This window comes from Miniopterus schreibersii (genome assembly GCF_964146895.1).
Source record: "Miniopterus schreibersii genome assembly, chromosome: 5".
Taxonomy (NCBI): Eukaryota; Metazoa; Chordata; class Mammalia; order Chiroptera; family Miniopteridae; genus Miniopterus; species Miniopterus schreibersii.
The window spans coordinates 54,216,003-54,232,999 of NC_138106.1; the positions used below are offsets into that span (position 1 = coordinate 54,216,003).

The following is a 16,997-nucleotide window of genomic DNA, read 5'->3' on the forward strand; positions in this document are numbered from 1 at the left end:
TCTCAATGGCCTCCTTCAGACACGTGCAGAATTCTGCCTGTTTGACCTTCTCTCCTTGGCACTGCATTTAGTCCAAAGACCCATTCTGGATTTGACACAGATTTCAATAGGAACTGAATAGCTTCAAGACATTCCCCCAAGAGTTTTTCATTTCATTATTACTTAGCTGAACCGAGGAGGAGCCCTCCATAATCTGCCACGCTGCCTTAAAGCAGGTATCACAGACTTGCCCTATTTGGGAAACCAGTTCTTATAAGTTAGACCTCTTCACAGTTCAGACTCTCATCCATTCTCTGGACAGTACTTTTGGATATTGAAAACTTTTGGATATTGAAAAGCTGAAAATTCACTGATTCAGTGACATTCTCTTGTTAACAAGACATTCTTCTATCGCACCATTTACCCTCACTCTTACCCTCACCTTATGATAACCATCAGAAAGTACCTTACTTCTGGTATCTTCTACCTTCATTAGGTTGCTAAGAGGCTCCTATCATGCTTAGAGAAGCCAATACTACTGCTTGGTTTGGTTCTGATTAATTATCATGCACAGCTCTTTATTCAGTTTTTAGTGAACAAACATTTATGGAAAGCTAGTCACTATGCTTGGTACCTGGAACTCCAAGATAAATGAAATCTCACAGTCTGGTAAGGGAGATAAATAGTAAACAAAGGCTATCTCATGTGGTAGGAGCTGGAATGGAGGCATATCCAAGATGTAGGGAGGGTTATGAGAAAGGAATGCCTGCCTGCATGTGAAGAGGTGCCCAAGCTGGGCCTTAAAGTCCAAGGAATGAATCGCAGTTAACTAGGTAGACGTGGAGGAAGGGAAAGCAAAAGGGAATCATAGTCAGGAAAAGTCAAAGCATTTGCAAAGTCAGGAGGCATCGAGCAGCAGCCAGATCCAGAGGACAGTAGCTAGTGTGGCAGGAGCTCGGTGGTTGGAAGAGGAGCCTGAGTGTTGAAGCTGAAGGTGGTAGGAGGCCAATCACAGAGGCCTGGTATGCTGTGCACAGGAAGGCGTTTGGACTTGATGCTGCAAGCTTGAGGAGGCTTTGAAGGATTTTAGCCAGATTTGTGTTTTAGAAAAAGAGCTCTCTGCCCTTGCTGGTGTGGCTCAGTTGGTTGGAGTGTTGTCCCATGCACGGAAAGGTGGTGGGTTCAGTTCCTGGTCAGGGCACGTTCCTAGGTTGCAGTTCAGTCCCAGTCAGGGAGCATATGGGAGGCAACTAATCCATGTCTCTCTCTCTCTCTTTCACTCTCTTTTTCCCCCTCTCTTCCCCTCTCTAAATCAATTAAAAAATAAATTTAAAAAAGGGAAAAGAGAGCTCTGGCAATAGTAGAGCTGGCTGACTGAAAATACAGAGACCAGGTCAAAGGTGAAGACCAAGAGCCTGAACCGTGCAGTGGGGGTGGGAGTGGAGAGGAGAGGCTGTCTGGTAGTGTTGACATAGACATTGGTGTTGTATAATGCGAACATGTCCTGGCCCAATGCAAAGTCCTTGCCTTCTAGGAGAAAGGCTGATGTGTTGTGTGGCGCCAAACTTCAGATAAAAGTAAATCTTTATGGGGGCTTCACCAGAAACCTCCATTTGAATCTGATCTCACTCGGAGCCGCTGCCTACTGTCTCCAGAGATGTGTGTCTCCTTCTCCCATAGTGGACTCGAGGGTAGAGCAGGTAGATATGGAGAAGTCATTCCCAGTGCCCTGCTTTTCTCATCCTTCATCTGAAAATGAAACAGTTTCTTAGGAATGTCCCCCTAAAGTCAATCAGTGCCCCAATTTTCTATCATTTTCCCTTTGCTGCCTTTTTCTAAGCAGAAGTTTCAAGCCATTGAGCTGAATTCCAACTTATGCACAGCCGGGTGTTGAAACAATTCCGTATATTCATTCCTGCTTTCTGAATAGAGTTCACCATAAGTGTGCTTTTCTCTTGTTCACTTTGGGCTGCCAGGACAATTCAAAGGAAATTTTCAACAGCTTATGTTTCATGTACCACGTTCTCTTTTGCAAATGGGAGTGTATGCGTGGGTGTGTTTAAGTCTTCTCTATATTGCTTGCTGGAGAAAGGGTTGAGGAGATGAACAAGACAAGGAACGGGGACCTCCTGAAAGCCCAGGTCCCTCCAGTGACCTGAGTGCAGAATGTAGGCTGGTGATCAGATGGTCAATTATGTGTTTGTCAAAACACAGTGGGCCGCATTCCAGACTGCCAGCTTTGGAAGCCCAGCTTCTGCCAACCAAATGTCATCTGGGAACATGCAACACTGGGCACTGTGAAGGAGTTTGAAATAGACCATGCCACAGCCAACCTACTGCCAGTCTTATAGCACCAATATGGCATGCACAGCCGGGCCCCATGTTTCAGAGCTCAGGAATTCACTGCACTAAATTCAGGAGGTCAGATGGGTTCATGTTTTCAAAGCCTATGTTCTCTGCTTTGAACATTGTGACTTGCTCCTCAGCAATTTCCAAGGGATTTTTCCAGTCACATCTCTGTGGAAACCACTCTTTTTGTGATGGTTATGAGAGCCTTGTAAACGTCCCAGAGCAGAGGAAAAAAATCAACTTGCTCTGACAATGACTATGATTCTGACAGAGGGATTCCAACTCTCAGGAAATTACATTAAAGGTGCATAGCTTTGAAAATATCAGGAAGCACCTTGGCAACTTATAAAAAGCAGAAGGGCTTTGCCTATTTTATAAAGTGATTTGCATATACCTGCATAAATAATGTCCCCACCTGTACTTTTATGCATTTAGGTTGAATAAATTACATTCAGTGATCTTTAAAATATTCACTGTCTTTCATTACTCAGATACCATTTTCAAGACCCCTCCTTATTTTTGTCTTGTGGTAGTAGTGGCTTTTTTTTTTTTTTTTTTAATATGTCAGCTAATTTAGAGAATCCAAACACTCTGCAGACCAGTCTACCACAGCCAGGAGCATCGCCTTCCTCTGCTCACATTTCTTGCAGCTTTTCTACCCAAGACCATGAGTTCCATGTGCTTTTCATAAAGAAAATGGGGGAGTATATTACTAAGACGGAAACACAGCTCCACTACCTGTATGTATATCCAGACTTGGACTGATTCACATCTCAGGGATGCACTCCTATTAGTGTTGTCACTCGGCCACTGCCACCACCCCTTCACAAACCACCCAGCCACTAAACCGTATCAGTTGTAACTTGGGCCTTCAAATCAAAACCTGGTCAGTGGGGCAGCCTCAAGCACAATCATCCCATAAGATATTATTAAGCACTAACTATATGGAAAGAATCATGATTCGTGGGGAGTTAAAACATAAATCTAGGTCACAGTCCTTGCATGCTCTTAAGGAAATTAAAATTGAATAAAGAAAAGAAGTTTTACCTTTGAGTGTTCCATAGGTGTCTAAGACAGTAAATGACAATTCCAAAAGGGATAATACAGCCCGGTAAGTACTATAGGATTTTATTCATGAAAGAATTTTGAGGCCTGGAGAGCTTCATGCAAAATATGATTGAGCTGGGTCTTGGAAAATGGCTAGAATGTAAAAAAGATGAAGAGTAAAAGAAAGATATTCCAAGCAAAAGCACAAACCTAAGTGTTGGAATCATTGATGGGATCCAATACATAGCATTGCTCCTCCCCACTCAAATTCTAAGCCCATTGAAAAAGAAAATAAAAGACCTGATGGCTGGAGAACCAAAATTTTTATAAAGACCAGGTTGAAGAATGTAGCTTAAACTGAGTGGTAAAGTAGACTTGCTGACTCCCTTCCCTTCGATCTAAATCTTGGAAAAGACTGTCCAAGGGAAAATTTAGATCTGCATAAGAGCAACAGTTCTCCAGGTCACTAACTCCAACTCGTCTCAATGGGAAAGGAAGGAAAAAGAGGCTACATTTCTGCACTTATAAATTTTGATAGATTGGTTCCACCTAACTGAGAAACATGGACCAAGTGCTGTCTCACCAACAAGGTGATCTTCCTCCATTGGGAAGTATAAGGAATGAGGCAAGAGGCCAGGTGTGTTCAGAAACCTTCCTTCTGAAAACGAGGCAGGAAGAGGCAATCCTACCAGCTTGTGACCCATGGGCTGGAGAACAAGGGGAGGAAGCACTGAGTGAGCTGACTATGAGAACCAGAACCAAGAAGCCAAACAAGGCTCTGTTTGTCTAAGGGGACATACCTGTGGTTGGAACTATAGTCATAGCCTTATCGAAGTTTTAAGCTAAGGGTTCCTTTTCAGACTCTCAAAGTTATCAGGGCCAGAACCCGAGGGAACTGGCAAGAAATTAAGATAATGGGACTAAAGCCTTATTGGGGGGGGGGGGGAACCAACAAAAAAAAACCCCTCTTACCTTTTGTAAAACTAATAATAACAATAAGAGATAACATCTTTTGAGTGCTTGCCTTGCTTTAGGCACTGGACAGCATAATTTTGATGGCTATCTGATTTAACCTTTAAAACTAGTCTTATTAATTTGATGTTGTGATAGTCCTAATTTTGAAGATGAAGTGGAGATTTTGCATGTTTGATTAAATTTTCCAAAAATACCTAATCAGTAATAGACATAGAACTCGAATCCAAGACTATCTTTCTTAAAAATCTTGTCCAAATTTTGTTAAACACAAAATGAGTGTCTACTTAATGCTGAAGATGTAATGGTGAGAAAAGCAGACATAATCTCTGCCCTACTAGAGTTTAAAATCTGGGGGATGGAAGGCATATATTAATCAAATGGTCACACAAAAAACTTATAATTACATACTGTGCTTACTACTATGAAATAAAAGTGTCAGGTGCTCTAAGAGCAAATGTAAGAGGAGAATCTAAGTGAGTCTGGAAGTTCAGGAGAAGCTTTCCTTGGGGAAGTGGCATTTGAGCTAACATAGGAAGAAGGAAAACAAGAAGTGAGATTAGGGGGTGGAAGAGGTTTCCAGGCACAGGGAATAGCGTGGATGAAGCCCCTGAATACAGCTGGATAGAGAGATTGAGATAAAGAGCAGCCCAGGTTGAAGGGATACGTGGGGCCTGATGATGGGATCTTTGTAGGCTGTGTTAGGTACTTTCCTCAGCGGGGCAAGAAAGCAAATTTAAGAAAGAATGTGTGTGATCAATTTTATATTCTAAGAAGATATACTACTCTTAGACGTTTATCTCAGACAAATGGAGACATATACACACAAAAACCTATACACTAATATTCATAGCAGCTGTACTTGTAATAGTCCCAAACGGAAAACAACCCGGATTGCCTTCTATGAGTGAATGGTTAAATGAACTTGTACATGCATACTGTGGAATACTTCTCAGCACTAAAAAGTAATGAAATCTTGATACATACAAGATTAACCACAAAGATATTACGCTGAGTGAAAAAAAGCCAATCTCAAGATCATCTACTTTATGATTCCATTTATAAAGCATTCTTGAAATGACAACATTATGCAGATGGAGAACAGATTAGTGGTTGCCAGAGGTTAGGGAGTAGGGGAAAGATGGAGGTGACTGTGGCTATAAAACTGTAGTGAGAAACAGCCTTATGATGGAACTGTTTTGTATCTCGACTGTGGTGGTGGTCTCATGAATCTATACGTGCAATACAAAAGCGCAAAACTAGTTACACACACACATACACAAAGACACAAATGAGTGCATATAAAACTGGTAAAATCTGAATAAGGTGAAGGGATTGTACCAGTGACAATTTCGTGGTTGTAATATTGTACTGTAGTTATACAAGATATTGCTACTGGGCAAAACTGGGTAAAGGGTATGCCAGATCTCGCTGTATTATCTCTTGCAACTACAATAATCTTGAGAGTAAAAAATTTAAAAAGATTAAGCTAGCTTTATTGTGGTGAATGGTTTGGAAGGAGCAAAAGTAAGAAGGCTATTGTAGTAGACTAGACAAAAGATGGACTAGGGCAGTGACAATGGGAATGGAGGAAAATAAATGGAACTGACAGGTTGGAAATAAAATATACAGGATTTTCTTATGAAGGAGAAAGAAGTGGCCACTATGACTACTGGCTTCATGCCTATAAAACTATATGGAGGACAGTGCCAGTCACAGTTTTATGAAACACCAAAGGCAGATTGGGTGGAGGGAGGGTTATAAGATGTTTCTGAGATGCCCACTCTGAGGTGCTTTTGAAATAAGCAGGCATATTAAATAGGCAATTGGATACATACATCTGGAACTCAGAAGTAAAGGAAAGGCAAATGAAGCTGTTGGCATGGATGATATTGCCCAGGGACAGGGTTAGATTGAGAAGAAGGCCCAAACGGGACTTGAATAACTCTTAATAGTTCATCAGCTGGTTGAGAAAAGTGAGGCTGTGAAATGAACAGAAGGAGCATATAAAGAGAGAGTAGCAAAATCAGAAAACAGCAGCCCAGAACCCAAGAGAAGAGAGTGTTTTAAAGAGCTTAGGCAATAGTGAGAAGTGCCACTGAGAGGCCAAGTAAGGTAAGGACTGAAAAATACACTTGTAATATGTTAATTTGGAAGTTGTTGTTGACCTTAGCAAAGCTGTTTTGTTGAAAGTGGTTGAAGCAGTCTCCTGTTTGCAATGAGATGAAGAAAAAGTGACAGGTGAAGAAATAGAGACAGCAAGTGTGGCTAACTCGTTGTTTTATTGCAGAGGAAAGGAAAGTGAGCGAGTGTGATACCCTGGGAAGGGAGAGTGAAGTTGGAAGGTCAGGGAGAAATGGAAACATTGGTGCTTGTATATGCTCATGGGAAGATTACGGTAGACAGAGGAGAGATTCAGTGTTCAGAGGCGAGACGACAATGGATATTGGTAGTATGAGATTCCTGATACGGCCTGAGACCTAGAATGCTGAACACAGGAACAAAAGGAGGCCTACCTCATCTGTTGTTAAAGAGAGAAGAAAAAAGGAGAGGGGAAGATCTAAGCCCTCTGCAGATTTGGTGCTGAGAGGTTGAGAAGTTTCCCCAAAGATGGCTCCTAAGGAGCAAGGTCCTTCTAAGAAAAAATAGAGATGAGATTTGAGGAAAGGAGAGGTTTAAAGTGCTTGTTGGGGAAAAGGGACAGCACGTTGACCAGAGAAGCACAGTAGGATTCTCCCAGGCAGAGTGGAAGTCCTAGGTGTGTCTGGTGGGTTAGTGTTGACAACCCGCCTCCTCGTGTGCTTTTCTCCAGTGGTTCAGTGACCAAGGTAGAAGCTCAGAGTTGAAATGAGGATGGGCTTCTGCCAGTATGTGTGAAAAGACAGTAGGGGGGCTTAGCTTCTTTTCTGGTCCTAGCTGAGGCCAGAGAGAAAGGGCAGTAAATGGGCTCAGTTCAATTCTCCAAGTCTTTGATGAGCACTGACATCGCACCAGGCACTGTATCTGGTACAGAAAAATCAGAGGTGAATAAGGCACCATCTCTGACCTCAAATAGCTCAGACAAGGGAAGTTTGAAAGTTGCCATTAGGTCAGAAAACCTTTGTCAAAAGGCACGATGACCCCCCCTTTTTTTAATGCCTATTCCTTCCTCACATCCTGGCATTACCCAGTTATTTCTTTCTTTCTCAAAAACTTTCTACTGTATGCCTTATTGCCTCTGCCACATACACATCATACATATATGAGTGACAGCTCTGATTTCATCATCATTTTGCTAAAATATGATCATTTAGGAGTAATTAGATAAGCTTCCTGAAGTGTGGTATTGGTGCTGTGGGATCTAACTATACAGAAAGGCTATTTACTTAAAAGACGGGTGAAGAGAAGAGTGGGTAGGTAAGAGAGTGGAAGGGAAAGCAAGCTATTTATCTATAGACTTTATGGAGCAGCTCATCCTGTGATTCAGGGAAACCCATTCGAAATGAATAGACAAGCCTCTATTTCTCATGGTGGCCTGTAATATCAGCCCCTGAAACAGCTTCCAGAGCTGGAGACGTTCCAGAGTGCTATAGATTATTAAATTCCAGCTTCTAAGAAGTGGAGACCTGAAGAATGTGGAAAGTTCTAATTTCCACTAGAAGTGGGATTCCTTCCTCGGATTTATCCTAAGCATTATAAAATGTGGCTTAGAAAGGGTGATGGCAGTGAGGGCTTTTCCCTTATTCTAACACATTCCATTCTGCTACATTCCCTTTAGGAAATGACATTAGGGCCATTCGACTCAAAAGTAAATTGCAGATACATCCGGGGTAAAATTTGGCAGCTGTTGAGCAAAGCAGCTGTATTTTTTTTAAATATTTACTTCTTTCATGATTCTATAATTCACACTTATTGTAAAATATCAAGAAAGTATAGGGCAAGGAGAAAACATCCAAAATCCCACTACACAGAAACAACTATCTTTAACAATTTTTTAAATCACTCTCTACCCTCTTCTCTGAATTTTAACATAATTGAGCATACATTGTATCTATACAGTTGTACCCTATGTTAACTAAATATTATGTAATAAGTATTTCCCATTATAATTGCAAACTCTATAATTTCTGAATGCTTTCCTATTATATAAAATCCATCAAATTTACCTAACTATGCCCTAAATATAAATATTTGGGTTATTTCCAGTATTTGAGCTTTAAAGTCCTTTAAGGTCAGAACTATAATGCATCACTTGAATTGCAAACTTGGAGGAAAATTGAGGCAGGCAGTGATGTCACTCATCAAGAAAATGGCCATTCAATGATGTCACCCTGTTAAGAGAGGTCATAATTGCTAATGATCATGAAGCTCATCTTTGAATCTTTAAGTAATTGTTGCAGGGTTCATCTAGGCTCTTTGTCTTCCCAAAGTAAAAGACCTGCCCTGTTGGGTGTCCTGCCATGCACCAGAAGGTCCCCGGTTCATTCCTGGTCAGGGCACATGCCCTGGTTGTGGGCTCCATCCCTAGTAGGGGGCGTGCAAGAGGTAGCAGAAGGATGTTTCTCTCTCACATCTCGGTCATATCGATGTTTCTCTCTCTCTCCTTCTCACTTTCTCTCTCTAAAATCAATGAAAATACAAATTTTTTAAAAAGTGAAAGATCTAATTTTTATTTCTAAAAAGTATACATTTAGTTTTGTTTGAATTCGCTACAATACAGATGTATAAAGAAGGTAAAATTCATTGAAAATCTTACCTCCCAGAGATAATCACTATTAACACTTTGGCAAATATATTTTCATACATACCTCTTTGTCTGTCCTTTCTTTTTCTTTCTCTTTGTCTTTCTCTTTCCAAAATGAAAGGCAAAGCTACTTACTGTTTTGTAATCTGCTTTTTCACTCAACATTGTAATAGGCATTTTTCATTTAATAAATATAGATCTACATTATCTTTTTGACAGCTATATTGTACTCCAGTATATGAATAATTTATTGAATCAATTACTTACTAATGGATATTTAATATATTTGGAATTTTTCTAACTGAACAATGTTACAGTAATTCTTTTTATACACATATGCATTTTTTAAAATGCACTTGCCTAATTACATCATTAGAATAAATTTCTACTAGTGGAGCTGCCAAAGATAAATGTATCAGTTGATAAACTGTCCTCCAGTGAAATTGTGTCAATTTCTGCCTCCACCAACAAAGAAAAAGACTGCCCATTTCCCTGCATCTTCACAAATTCTGTAATTGTTCATTATAGTTATTGCCCTGTAAGTGAATTTTTCATATTGGGGGTATGAGATGCTTTTTTCCAAGCTTAAAACCAAAATTTGAAAATGGAAAGAAAAGTATATTAAATTTGATTACATGAAAAAAAAATCACTATGGTAGAAAATATTTTTTTTAACTGGGAAATATATTTGTGACATATTACTAATATTTTAAGAATGGTTATAATTCAACAATGAAAAGGTGATTAACAAAATAAAAATTTGGACAGAGCAAATGAGCAGTCTAACACATATTTCGTGGTTTAGTCTTATTCCTTAATGCAAAAGCAGTGTTCCCCAAAGTCCTGTGAAACCACCTCAAGTGCCGTTTTCTATGCTCTGATAGCAAAACCCACCTCACTACCCTCCTGGGAATGTTGCCGGAGCAAAGCACCAATCTCAGCACTTGCATAGTTTCTGGTTGGGGGGCAGTTAGCACTTCTCCTGGTTTTATATATTTATGTTTATTTGGCATCACCATCCCCCAAAGGGGCAGGCTAATTGTTCACTTACTCGAATATAAAAAGGATCATCTGAGTCTGCCATCAGACTCCAGAACCAGTAAATTATTGGGAAGGGAGAAATACAGACTGGCAATATTGCCTGATCCGTGTCTCCAGGGCAGAATTGACACTATTCTTCTACCCGATGTAGATAGAGATTTCTGGATGTTCTCATAAATAAAGTGCTAGAGGCCATGTCATCAGTGTCCTCCACCTTTCCCCCCTCTCTCTCTGGCTCCCATGTGTATTACTACACACTTAATGAAATGGGATATTTTCCAGCAACTTCAGGGAAAGTGAAAGACCCTAGAGAGGCAGAAATGTCACACTGACAGCGTCAGTCCTGCCTCCGCAATATAAACCGTGACAGACGCCTGCCCTGGGTTTGCGGGTGGGGAGCATCTTTCGGAGGGGCAGGGCTCGCGTGAAGCTGTTCCGAGGGGTAATTGGAGCGTTCCTGAGCACGCTCGCTTGCAGATGATAAGGGATGGCATGTGCTCTGGGGGATTCTTTCTCCCCCTTTGGTGGAAAACTGTGTATATTGAGGTTGTGCGTTCCTTAAAGCCATAGGCCATGTCCAGAAAGGGAGAAGATGAGAGACAGAACATGTTAAAGGTGGTAGAGAAGACATTTAGGCCACCACAAGCCAAGGAGAGTGGTAGACAGCAGGCCTGGGAAGCAGCTTGTTCTCCACCGAGCTGTGTGAGGATGTGGTTCCAGGCCTCGGTGCTGCCCGCCGTGCCATTAGAGGCCTCGCAGCCAGATCCGTGCCCTCAGGCTCAGTGCTGTCTGGCTTTCTTTTTTTTTTCTTTTTAACTATTTTTTTCTTTTTTTAAAATATTTTTATTGATTTTTAGAGAGAGAGGAAGGGAGAGGGATAGATAGATAGATAGATAGATAGATAGATAGATAGATAGATAGATAGATAGATAGATAGATAGATAGAAACATGGATGAGAAACATCATCGATTGGCCGCCTCCTGCACGCCCCTACTGGGGATCAAGCCCGAAACCCAGGCTTGTGCCCTGACCGGGAATCGAACCTCTTGGTTCCTGGGTCGATGCTCAACCGCTGAGCCACAGCGGCAGGGCTGTCTGGCTTTCTTAATGTGCTCTTAGAGAACTTCACATATTATACACCTGCCTCCATACCATAGCCTATATTCGGAGGCCGAGTGGGGACACATTAATTATGATTAATGTTGAACATTATTAATTGTCATGTGAGTGTTCCTTATTCAAGGACTCTTTCTACTGGGGCCCTTGCAGAGGCATCTTGTACAAGAGGTCTGTGCAGTGATGAAATTAAGATTTCTTTCTTTCACTAGATTCTTCTTTTATGCACTCTTTCTGTGTTCTCTGTTATTCCTCACTCCTCCCAACCTGGGGTTATTGAGGACAAATCAGACATGCCTACCTTCTCCCAGAAAATCACTTCCAGATATTTACTTAGAATGGGCTGCCTCACCTCTCACAATTCCACAGGCTAAAATGGATTCCACCTTTAGTTCCTTCCTGTCAGTTTCTAGGCTTTTTGGTCCATGATACATAACTATCCCCTCTAATCTAAATTTAACCCTGTATTTTGGATGAGAGAAGCATGTTTCTCGTGACAGAATTCAAGGAAGAGATACATGTAAATTCTTTGACAACGTCCTTGGGTCTGCCTGGTCCTTACAAGCTAGTCAAGGATGCATAAGAGAAGTAATAGGAAATCTCCTCTTGGAAGCCTTTCCTGGGATTTCCCCTGCTCTTTTCCATCATCACCGTGTTTGAATATCATGCACTTCTTGGTTCTTCACCCACAGGTTTGCTCCTCCAGCATTTTCACTACTGCACTTTGTAGGAAAGGTTACGAAGAATCTTAATAGTGTTTACTTTGCCCAAATGCAGGAAGTGTCTGTTGACAGTGTTAAGCACTATCTATCCTCTACTTATAAAGAATCAATTTCTTCATCTAATCACCGCCGGTCACTAGCAACACTCATCTAGGATAGGTACAAAAGCCAGCACCTCACAGTGTTCACCCCTCCACCCAGCTCTCTGATAGACCTAGGGAAGAGTTCAGAAATGTACACTAATGTCCAGAAAACCACCACAGACACCTGAGTCTTGGTGTAGGAATCCAAGAGAAATCTTATTGGCCACCATTGTTTGGAAATTTTCCCTTTTACCCAAATAGCAAAGAAGTACAGCCAAAACACTTCGAAGGATATCTTTTGAGCCATTTTTGGTTTGGGATTCTAGTTTATTCCTTCTGAAAAAAATGGGGGGGTACATTTAAATTCCAGATAAGTGCTTTTACCAAATAAGAAATGAATGTATAATTTTTTACTGTTGTGATAAAATAATCTTTCATGAAGTGCAGTGTCCAGCATTCATCTCCACTCCAGTAATGACCAGGAGATGGAGGCCTTCTTCAGAGGAGACGGAGTCCTATGGGTAGCCCACCAAAGGGATGGTGGGCTACCATCCCTGTGAAACTGGAAGGGATGCAACTAGAAGCCAGGAAAACAACAGAGCCATGTTCTAACAGCACCAGCCATCTGAAAATGAGTTGGGCTTTAGTCAAGATGGAATCAGTGCATTCTAGATTTCATCCATTTCTAGGATTGTGCAGGGTTTTAGTTTCTTCTTGTGTCTTAGCAAAATTCTTTTTGTAAAAATAATTTGATCTAAAAAGAAAGACTTCCCCACACCCCAGTCATATTATTTCATGGGAACAGTACACCCTGTGGCCAACCACTCTGACTTGTGGACCAGCCTGAGGATTCAGGGAAAATAGACTGAGTGACCCACAGGGACAGTCAGTACCAGCTGTGGACAAGATCCTTCACCATCTTACAAAAAGCTACCCAAAATCGGCCGTTTATTTCCTTTCTCAACAATAGGCATTGGAAAACTTAAAGATCAAAGTTCCTTTTGAGGCCTGAGCTATTGATGTATTTATAGAGAGATTATTTCTAGGTCAGCTACAGTTACCTTTGTCTGTGGCTCAGGACCTCAAAGCAGCCCCACACAGGAACACATGCACACACACGTGCACATGCACACGCACAGTCCATTGGTGTGGGCTTTTCTCCTGCCTATTAGGTGCGTTACAAATTTGCTTTTAATGGGGCCTCTCTGAATTCCAACAGTAATATTTCTGGAGCTCTCCTGGCTCCCACAACATTGCTGGGTGCACATTTAATATGTTTTAGCTTTACTGCCTGAAGATGGAATCAGGGACATCTACCTGCACATGGCAGTGCTTTGGCTCTTGCAGTTGCAGAACTTAATGTATGTATCAGTAATGAAAATCTTAATTAAGAAAGCTGCATCATTGTCCATGAACACTCATTTCTCTCCCCTGCACAGCCCTTTGTGTATAGCAGCATATACCTGGTCCAGACAGACAGAGCCTCGAAGAGCTTGTCTGGCAGATCTTCTCTTGATTATTAACAGCTAGTGAATGACAAAGTCTCGCTCTCCTTTTGTCTTGAAGCTGAGGCTCAGAACAGCAGAGCACACAGTGTACTGGAGGGTTTGTTTGTGTGTTTTGCAACTTGCTTTTATTATGTTGGTGGATTTAAAAATTCTACAGTTTTGGTCAAAACTAACTTAGGTAATTTAGAGTTGCCAAAACACTAGCAGATGCATATTTACACATATACTCCCAGAGAAATGTAATTTTCCATATAGAAACAATGCAGAAACATTAAAAAAGGACAGTTTGAAGCTGCCTGCCCATGTTTCTGGTGCCTGCCATATCCCTCCTCATGTGACCTTAGCAGTCACTTCTTTTCTTGCGCCCATGTGCATGCGCCAATTTGTTATTTGTGCAGAGAGTAAGAAGCTTTAGAAGACAGAATAACTTTGGGACCTAGACTTTGGGTGGTGAGCACACAATACAATATACATTTGATGTATTATAGAATTGTACACTTGAAACATATAATCTTATTAACTAATATCCCCAATACATTGAATTTTTTAAAAGTTTTTTTTAAAAGATGGCCCTACAATTATTTTTATGAAACAATGTCCAAGTATAATGTTTTAGTAATGCCCAAGTCATAATTCCAAAAATATAAAGTTAATTCATTTGCAATTCCAGAATAGAAGGACATGCCCTCCTAAATTAGGGTTAGTGATGAATATTGAGGGCCTGTCTTCTTACCGTACATATACCATCCTCATCAAGAAGGGAGCAGACAACATGGTCTGGTGGTACTACTGTGCTCTGTTTGCTCTGCTTCTTAGAGCTCCACATGCTTCAACTCATTTATTTTACAAATCACTGTAAAGTAGGCAGTGGTCAATTTTCTGCCTATCTGTAGCTTGAGAAAGTTTGCATAAATATTCTCTGTGTGTCATGTAAGGTGTGAGGAAAACCTTATTATGGGAAAATTATTGTGTAATATTCTGAAATTTAAAATATGGTTTCACCCAGCCCCTGTGGCTCAGCTTGTTGACCGTCAACCCATGAACTTAGAGGTCGCCGCTTGATTCCTGGTCAGGACACTGCCCGAGTTTGGGGCTCCATCCCCAGTAGAGGGCATGCAAGAGGCAGCCAATCGATGTTTCTCTCTCATTGATGTTTCTCTCTCCCTCTTCCTTCCTCTCTAAAATCAATAAAAATATATTTTTTTAAATCTCATGGTTGCACTCAACATTTTTAATTGAGGTTAAATATGAAAAGTAAATGAAAACAGACATATGATTTTATACTAGAACCATAATAAGAGGTTAGAAGAGATGCTATCAGAACTGTTGGCTGCTAGATAGGAAATACTGTGAACGTGTTGTTTTCCTCTGGAAGATTTTCCTTTTCAAGAACCGTCTGGCCAACCCTGCCATACATCCTAAAACAACTATGAAGTAATTGTCCTAGAAATGTATTGCAGGTATATAATGTAAGGCGGATAGTAGGCTATCAACAAATGTTTGGAGAATGAATAAATGAGTGATTGTGAATGAATAAGGGAAAGAATGAATTTTGTTGGCATTTCAAAGATGAAATCAGATGATCAGGTACATTTTTTAATTTGTAAAGTCCTTGGATTAGAAGTTTGAAATGTGCTGAATTTCTATACCTTGATCTTCAACTTTCCGTGTGTGTGTAAACAATCAGGGGATTACAATGTAAAACATACTTCCTACTGTGAATCATGAACTTATATTTGAAAACAAAAATAAAAAGGGAATCAGTAGATCAAGATTGTATCTTCCCCATTCAACATATCTACAATTTGCTTAAAACTGAAGAGCGACAAGACCCATTAAAAATATCAGGCAATGGGCCTTCTGATGATATCCCCTCATCCCTGCCTCTCTGCTGAGACCTCAGTGTGTTCCCTCATCATTTTTGTGCTTGAAACACCATATGTTGTATCAACTTTGGCCCTGTTAACAGCTGAGGAATCAAACAGGTTTAGGGCCAAGAAATGCCATGCGACTGGAGTAAAGGTCTTTGGAAAGCTGACTGCAAGGATGCTCTTCAGTTCAAACCTGGTCACCCTCTGCTCACACACAGAAATATGTCCACTAGCAGGTCATGAGTGGTCCTGTCAGTAATCATGTGTCCCCGTGGTCCTCCAAAACACCGTATTTATATTAGTGTCTAATGAGATGTTCATGAAACAGCATGTAGGCTGTTATATTTAAATTCCTCTGACTTCCTTATTTCAAAAGCGAGTATCTTTAAACATAGTACTAGCATTTCTCTATATGCAAACCTCTGTACATAAAAAGGTTTACATTTTAAAACAAACATGTTTTTGAGTTTTATCCAAATTCAAAAAAAGCATCTGAAAAATTTAACAGCTGAAAAACACTTTCTCCTTGCTGAGAAAACTTAAACCTTGCTAGGCTTTATGCAACTTAAAAAAAAAAAAATCACTTCTGTGCTGAGAACTAGCATGAGAAATCTCAGCATGAAAGGTTGTTGGAATTTTTTTTCTTTGTGGAGTTAAAACCATTTGTTGGTTTTAGAGTGATGCCACAATATGCATACGCTTTGTCAGGAATAAATATGATATAATTCCAAGGGCATCTTCAACAAAAAATTAGGGGGAAATGATAAAGGCTACTTAAGCAGTGATCTACTGTCTGAAAGCAAAGGTTGAGGACATGATTGTACCGTCAAGGTCTGGAAAGGTTGCTAACCCTGAGCTAGTTGTTGCTGTTTGAAGGCCGAAGGGTATTTGCTTTATTGTCTCACTCAGTCCTTACTTAGCCCTTCGCAGAGAGGATCTCACAAGGGAAGCACTGCTCTGGGATGGCGTCCTGGGCTTTGTTTTCTGTTTGTTTCAGCACTTCAATAAATGGTCTGTTACCGCCATTATGACCTGCATGCATTTGCTGAGCAGTTTTTCAAAGCAAAACAAATGATGTGGCTGTGTTTCTAGAAACCCGGACCACGTTCAAGATAGTATGGATCTGGAAACACACATAGACATGTCCGTGCAGTTGCACGTTTATACTGATGCACATGTTCTGGCATATTCAGGAAAATGAGAACGTAGACTGGACAAGGCAGATGTGGAAATGACAAGGCAGATGTGGAAATGACAAGGCAGATGTGGAGATACAGCTGGCTCAAGCTCCCACAGCCCGCGCCGACCAGTGCACACGTGTAGAAAGGAGCTTATAAAGAAAGCCCACGTTCAAGCCTGTCCTCCTCAGGATTCTCCTGGGAACAGAGGACACAAAGTAATTTTTAAAATACCGTCCTGCCAACTTCCAGAGTGTGGTACTCTGGGTAGTGAGTTAGATGGGCCCTGGATGGGAGAAGAGGCACCATAGCTATTGTTTACAGGGTGGTTTTTGAGACAAACAAGTCCTTCCTTGAAGACAGGCTTAGATATTTCAAGACCTCCTCAGAAAAATTTTTCAGCACCT

At 40.9% G+C, this 16,997-nt stretch overlaps 1 protein-coding gene across 19 annotated transcripts in view; it reads left to right on the forward strand.

The window, feature by feature from the left end:
* ZBTB20 (zinc finger and BTB domain containing 20) overlaps positions 1-16,997 on the forward strand; it is a 726,721-nt gene that overhangs the window by 562,948 nt on the left and 146,776 nt on the right. The gene's annotated exons all lie outside the window — the stretch shown is intronic.